Source organism: Grammomys surdaster, unplaced genomic scaffold, assembly GCF_004785775.1.
Source record: "Grammomys surdaster isolate TR1022 unplaced genomic scaffold, NIH_TR_1.0 126906, whole genome shotgun sequence".
Lineage (NCBI taxonomy): Eukaryota > Metazoa > Chordata > Mammalia > Rodentia > Muridae > Grammomys > Grammomys surdaster.
Window position 1 is genome coordinate 2,025,733 of NW_021621692.1, and position 7,987 is coordinate 2,033,719.

At 44.6% G+C, this 7,987-nt stretch overlaps 1 long non-coding RNA gene across 1 annotated transcript in view; it reads left to right on the forward strand.

Moving 5' to 3' along the window:
* The window catches only part of LOC114615557, a 16,091-nt gene that overhangs the window by 927 nt on the left and 7,177 nt on the right, over positions 1-7,987 (forward strand). The gene's annotated exons all lie outside the window — the stretch shown is intronic.

Here is a 7,987-nt window from a genome sequence, read left to right on the forward strand (position 1 = left end):
CCTTCCTCCCTTCCTCCCTTCCTCCCTTCCTCCCTTCCTCCCTTCCTTCCTTCCTTCCTTCCTTCCTTCCTTCCTTCCTGTTTTTGTTTGAGAGGGGCTCTCATTATGTAGCCTGGATTGTCCTCAAACTCACTAGTGGCTCTAAGCTCGTCTCAAACTTATGTCAATCCTCTTGCCTTAGCTTCCCCAGAGCTGGGATCACGGGCATTCACACCCATTTCTTAATTGTAGGGTATTTGTTTTGTTTGGGGAGGCCTGCCATTTCCTTGGGATGTATTTCAGCTTGGGAGAGCCGAGTTGTGAGGTTACACATGTAGAGATTGTCTAGTCCTAAACTCTTAATGGTACCAAAAGTAAAAGCAACTGTGAAAAGCTTCTAGATGTGCAATTAAGGCTGGAGAGGTGGATTAGTGGTTAGGGACCTTTAGAGGACCTAGGTTTGATTCTCAGAACCTACAAGGTGGTCCACGACCCTCTCTAACTCCAGTTCCAGGGGATCCAGCGCCCTCTTCTGTCCAATGTGGGCACTGCATGGATATGGTGCACACACGTAAAACATGTGCAGGCAAAATACACTCTTAAAAATATCTTTAAGCCGGGCAGTGGTGGTGCACGCTTAATCCCAGCACTTGGGAGGCAGAGGCAGGCGGATTTCTGAGTTCGAGGCCAGCCTGGTCTACAGAGTGAGTTCCAGGACAGCCAGGACTATACAGAGAAACTCTGTCTTGAAAAATCTTTAAAAATAAAAAGTGAAATGATCAAAGATGAATTCAGAATCAAATGTGTAATGAGCTTAGATGTTTCTGGCAGGTCATGTCCGTGTCACACTGCACCCCTGAGTCTGAACACACAATGACACCCGTATCACACATCTCCAGTGAAAACTCCCCCAAAGGCCTCAGCTGGGATTCCAGACTGTCCTGGGTAAAGTCTGTGCATACGAAGTCTTCTGTTCCTTTGGAAACACTATGGTTTAACTGTAGGAAACAGTTAATATTTTTCTATAGTATTTCCTCAATGTGTACCAAGTTTGTATACTTTAGATTTTATTATGTTAAAATGTTTCCTTTTAGTAGTTTCCATTTGAGTACTGACTTCAGTTTCATTTAAAAAAAAATCGTGTGATGGATTTTGGCTTGAGATTAGGACAGAATTCCTGACAGCATCTCAAATGGCCCTAAATAGACTTCTGCCACTTTGTACTGAATTCTTACGAGAAGGGAGTGGCCTTTTCAGCACTGAAAAGTTGAAAAAGTCAGACCCACAAGCTGTGGAAAATGTTGAAGACACTGTGTGTCTTGCGTTATCAGATGCTCAGCCACGATTTTATCCCCCACCCATGGTGTGTGTGTATGTGTGTGTGTACACTGGGGATCAAATCCAGCCCTTAATTCATGGTAAGTGCTCTACCACAGCTTCACCCCCAGTTCAAAATTTAATTCTTAATGTGAAAAGAGATGACTATGTTTAGTCTATTAGTATGCAAGTTTGCTTTTATCTTTAATAAATGGTAAAATTACACACACACACACACACACACGATTTTGAGAGCAAATCTCAAGCGAAGAAAAGGGTCACAGTGGAAAAGTTGAAGATGCCCTGACTTAGCGGATGTGGACATAAGCCTGCACCAGCTGAGTAAACACGTGACATTTAAACCAGTGGCAACAACCGGCCCCAATTCGGGTTGTTCTAATGTCAAGTTCTGTGTTGCTTTCAGATGTGACCGACCTGAGGAAGTTAAAATCCTGACAGCCAGAAACCAAAACACTGCTTTTCCAGATTGTTTATAAAGGGGCTTATGAGATTAAACTTTCTTTCAACTTCTTTTCTAATCAAGAAGGGGCCATCTGGGGTTGGTTAAAAAAAAAGTCAGAGGAATCAGTCTGTGGGCTTCTCACTTTGCAAGGGTTGGGGGCGGGGGTGTGGTGTCAGGAAAGTGTTTGCTATCAACTGAGGTAGTTAGAAAGGAAACTGGGCTTAGTGGGTGAAGGCGCTTGCTGCTAAGCCTAGTGTCCAGCATTTGATCCCTGGGTTATCCTCTGGTTTTCATCCATGTGTTCATGGTAGTACAATACACACACACGTGTGTGTGCTATATTTATGTATGATATATATATATTAATATATATAACAAATATATATCAATTAATCATCGCACACATGAAGTGAATTATGCTCTGTGGCTATCCCTCAGTGATAAGAGTACATGTCTAACATTTGTGAAACCCTTGGGTTTCATCCCCAGCACCATACAAATGAAAGAGAAAGAGAGAAAAAGCCAAGATGTTTTTTCTTTTGTTCCTGTGCAGTACTGGAGTTTGAGCACGGGTCTCTCTGTGTGCTGGGTAAGTGTTCTACCACGGGGAGTCACGTACCCAGCTCAGATGTGCATTGTAAAAGGAATGCTATCAACACAAAGACATGAAATATCTGGGGCTGGAGAGATGGCTTAATGGTTAAGAGCACTGACTGCTCTAACAGAGGTCTTGAGTTTAATTCCCAGCAGCCACATGATGGCTCACTACCATCTGTAATGGGATCTGATGTCCTCTTCTGGTGTGTCTGAAGACAGCAACTGTGTACTCACATGTATAAAATAAAACAAACAAAAAAAAGACATGAAATGTCTGTGATGGTAGTCATGCCAGTTACTTTGATTTGACCTCACTACCCATTGTATACGTATACTGAAATGTCACCCCGAGCCCCGTAACTATGTACAGTTTCCGTGTGTCAATAAATAACTGTTGGGCTCCAGGTATGGATCTATACAACCCGCAACTCCAGGATTTATGAAGTTCTAGCAGAAGAATCATGAATTTAAGCATAGGTGGGACTCTTATCTAGAAAGCTCTGGGCCAGTTTGGGCTACATGGCTGTGGGTCCAAGGTGGGTGGAGGTGCACACACACACAGATAGGAAACAGACTATATTAGAACAGAATCTGCATGGGTAAGATAGTAATCTCACGGTCCTCTGTCTGCATCCCTACTTAGCATTCATTTATTCCATCTTCTGTCTTTAGGCTCTGCTCATTGAGCAGTGCTTGGTCCTTTCAGCCAACAGGCCATGTAGTACACTCCGTGATAGGCACTTCAAGCCCCATCTTCCTGTCTTGAATAACAGTGGTTTCTGTGCACAGTGTTTTCAGCCTCCCGTGACTCACCAGGCACTTCGATAGCACCGGACTCTTGAGCTATGATTCTAAATAGATACCGTTTATTATTTATTTATTAATTTAATTAAAAAAAACTTTTGAGATTTATTATGTATGAGTGCTCTATCTGCATGGACACCTGAGTACCAGAAGAGGGCATCAGATCACATTATAGATGGTTGTGAGCCACCATGTGGTTGCTGGGGATTGAACTCAAGACCTCTGGAAGAGCAAACAATGCCCTTAACCACTGAGCCATCTCTCTCCAGCCCCGAGATACTGTTTTTTAAAAACTCATGTTAACAAAGGGGTTTGTCAATCAGTGAGAGAGAGTAAACCTCATTCATTCAGATGTTTAGTCTTTTAATAATATTTTTACACCAGGTACTATGTGCTAGGTCTTCAGAATACAGCACTGACAAACAAAAAGCCTTCCCTAATTTTCTAGAGGAAGAGACAGAGAGTCGAGGAACAAACCAATTCTTTTATGGCATAGAATCAGAGTAAAAGAATAGAAGCAAATCCATTTGGGGTTAGGGGTTGAGACGGTCTCATGTCATCCAGGAAGCCTTGAACTTTCTGTAGTCAAGAACGACCTTGACCTCTTCATCATTGACGAATATGTGCCATCAAGTCCGGTTTTATGCAGCGCTGGAGATTGAACTCTGGGCTTCCTGCATGCTAGGTGAGCCCTATACCAGCTGAGCCGTGTCCCCCAGCCCCAGATATCCTTCTGGACAGGGCAGTTAGCTATGCATCCATAGGGCTAGAATTTGGAATCAAGCAAATTGAAAGGTTATACCATATTGGCACTGAAGGGAGAGATGGCTCTGTGGACCCACGGCAGCTTCCAAACCTCTGTAACTCCGGTACCAGAGAATCCGACGCCCTCTCCTGGCCTCTTTGGGCACTGCATGTCTGTGGGACATAGCCCTACATGTAGGTTTAAACACCCATATAAATAAGGGGTGGGGCATAGTTGAACCAAAGAGGAAAGTAATAGCATCTCGTGGCTTGTCTAGGGTTCATCCTTGAAGAGTTGTGTGCTTTAAAAGAACGAGTATAGCTTTTGTGTGGGAATTTAAGGAGGTGTCAGGGTGTAGCTGGAAGATTATTGTTATAATGCAGTTAAGATGATATTAGCTTGGATCAGAGAGAGAAGCAGAGATGGCAGTTCAGCCTGATCCTGGATATATTTAGAACGAAGAGCCAGGTGTCAGGGCACAAGCCTGTAATCCCAGTGCTTACGAGGTAGAGGCAGGAGGATCAGTTCAAGGTCATCCTTGCCTTGTAGCAAGTTTGAGGCTACCCTGAGCTATATGGATCCTGTCTCAACAGCACCTCTCAGAGAAATAAAACCACAACCACAAACAAACAAACAAAATCCAGCAGTTCTGATGGGATTCGCAGACAGCAAAGGTTGATGTAGTTTAGAAGAGGGGCCAGAGTGTATTCACTGTGCTGTGGACACTACACAGCCGGAGTTCAGCAAAGACAGGACTAACAGTCAGGGGAGAGGAGGGACTTCATGTTTGATTCTAAGCAAGGGAGTTGTGAGGGTCCTTAGCATGTTTGTCTTCCTGACAAGAAGGACAAATATCTGTAACATACATGCATGGCCCAGGTTGTGTTCAGTCTCAGAACTTGTTGGTGATGCATTCTGGGGCATCAGACTTGCTGTCTAAATTCCCGTGGAAGGAATCCAAGAGCACAGAAGTCATTTTAATCTGGCTTTTAATGTGTAGTTTTTGTTTTTTTGGTTTTTTTTGTTTTTGTTTTTTTTTTTTTTTTTGCCTGAAAACCCACTGTTTTTGTCTTGTGTCTTTAGAAGCATTATAAGGATGAACACCAGGGGGACCTAGTGTGCCTTGGTGGCTGGCCCACCTATTGGCTGTGGTGAACCTGTGTTAGAGACACATCGGTAGACAAGAACGGTTACCCTCCTCGGTGTTCTGTATATCTCTAGGAGTGAGGAAGCCCGTAATGTGTTAGAATTGCCTTTGTATGTGATTTTAATGACTGTTTAAAACTTCAAAGCAGTGTCTTCTAAACACTAGATTGCTTATCAGCGAACTCCAGAGTGTGGGAGCTTTTGAAAGTAAGAATTATGCTGGACATGGTACTACTAGTCTGTAATCCTGGCACTTGAGAGGTGGAGGCAGGAGGATCAGAAGTTCAAGGTTATCCTCGGCTGGATAGTGAGTTCAAGGTCAGCTTAGACAAGTCAGAGAGAGGGAGGAAGAGAGAAACTGAATTATGATTTTGGTTTTTACTTTATTTTGGACAGAGACATCTGTGTGTAATAAATATCTTAAAATGACTTGAATATGGTCTATTGAAGTTCAGACTTAAGATGTATTTTCTATTCTATCACCAGATGCAAATAAATGCCCTGAAGCTATATACTGGTAGAGAGTAAAATTGATAACTTTGTGTGCTGGGAACGTGGCTCAGTTGGTAGAGTACCTGCCTAGCATACACCAGGCCCTGGGTTTGATCCCCAACATGCCATAAAACTGGGCACAGTAGCCATTTCTATAATCCCAGCACTGATGTGGTGGCTGGAGGACCAAAAGTTTAAGGTTATCCCCTGTTACAAAAAGATAAATTTGTAAAGGGTTTGGAAACATAGTACGAAGACATACATTTGTCTCAAAAGGGCACATAACCTTAACAACTAGACAGAGGCACACATCCTACCTTTGTACAGAAAGAACACAGTATAAATACAAGGACAGAAAGCAATGAGCTGAAAAGGATCATTATGGGAAATAGAAAACCATCAATTAATTAATACATTGGCAATTATCTGATCTTGCCTTGTTGGGCCCCTCGCCTGTCCTCCCCATCTGTGCCAGTGGTGCGTGGAAGGCAGGAACACTGCTGACCGGCCCAAACTTTGACCTGTGCGCACCTCCACTGTGACTGTGGGGTCCCTGTGGATATCAGGTGCTCTGCCACCCCCACGCAGCTCACTCTGTTCCCACATTCCACCCAACCCTCTTCCCTGAGCAGGAGAGGGTGGCTGGTCCGTTGAAGTGCATGCCCTTCCTGTCTGTGTGTGCACGCTGTTGGGCTCCATTTTGGCCCTGGTTTGGGCCTTGTGGACAAACCCAAGCCTGACTCGAGTTTGAGACCTGTCTTAGTCACTTCTGTACCAGGATGATTCAGTAGGACCTGTTTGGCCTTGCCTCTGCTTAGCTGTTGCTGTTGTAGAGCCTTGCCATTGGCCCAGTCAGTCACCCCACATCCTCTGTCACCCTTCCCTGCCCCCTATGTCATCTTACCTCACCAAAATTTCTCCTCTCTATGCTCCAAGTTTATATAAACAAAAAGTTGTTACATTAAAGTTGAGTTCCTGCTTTGACAGGACTCCCATCCAGGTGTGTTTCTTTGGGCCACGGACACACACCATCCTGTTCAGCTCTGGAGAGACCTGGCGGGACTGGGACCTCTCTCTCCTGTTGCCTGGACCTGCCAGCTTTAAGGAGCTGAGACTGCCTGGCTTTGACACCTATGGTCTGAAAATTACTTCAGTGAGGGTATGGAGAGATTGCTCAGTGGTTAAGAGCACTGGCTGCTCTACCAGAGGGCCCAGGTTCCATTCCGAGCGTCAACATAGAAGTTCACAATGTCTGCAACAACAGTTCCGGGGTATCTGTCCAGGTCTTCTGGCTTCTGCAGACACTGTGCCACTGTACACAAGCAATACACAGACACATTCAGACACAACACTCACACACATAAAATACAATGAAAACATTTTAGTGTGTGCAGGTATTTTACCTGCATGTATGCTTATGCATCACATCTGTGCCTGTTGCCTTCAGAGTTTGGAAGAGGGCACTGGATGCCCTGGGACTGGATTTTCTGATTGTTATAAGGTGCTATGTGGGTGGTGGGACTGGAACTCGGGTCCTCTGGAAGAGCAACCAGTGCGTTTGTTTGCTGAGCCATCTCTCATCATTATTATTATTTTATTATTACCAAAATAATAAACATTTAGAGAAGGGATTTCAATGATCCTGTGTGTGTGTGTGTGTGTGTGTGTTGCACATTTGTAAAGGTGGATTCTGCTGTGCTTGGGTGTGTGGATGTCAGAGGTCACGACTGGGTACCTCGCTCTATTTTCTGTCTTTATTCTTTTGAGGCAGGGTCTGTCACTGAGCCTGGCGCTTTCTCTTTCAGCTAGACTGGCTGGCAGTTGAGCCCCACTCCCCCACCCAAGGGCTGAGGTTACAGTTGGCTTCCTTGGTTAAACCAGGGGTTAAATTCATTCTGTGCAGCAAGCCCTCCACTTTGAGGTGTCTTTTTTAGCCTCTATAACAAGCCTTGGAGTATTTTAGTTTTATTATGTTTTCTTTTCGAAGACTGACTTGGAACTTGTGACAGTCGTGCCTCAGCCTCCCATGTCCTGGCGTTTCAGGTGTGAGGCACCACCAGGAACAGCGATACCTTTCTGTCTGTCAGAACTTAGTTTTCAGAGCTGGGGTGCTCTGACCCGTTGCAATGTCGTACACACATGGAGCAGGGATAAGAACCTATGGTCTGCAGGCTAAATTCAGTCCACTATGTATTCATTTTTACTCTTGTTGATGACAGGACCCAGAGTGCTCCCCAATGAACGTACTCCCTGGTGCTGCCTCCACTTTGTAATTCACTGTGTAGAACAGGCTGTCCTTGAACTCATGATCTTCTTGAGTTTGTCTCCTGGGTTCTGGAATTATAAGTGTGTGCTACCAAGTCTGGCACCAAATTTTCCTGACTCCTTCCCTCCCTTCTTCCTTCCTTCCTTCCTTCCTTCCTTCCTTCCTTCCTTCCTTCCTT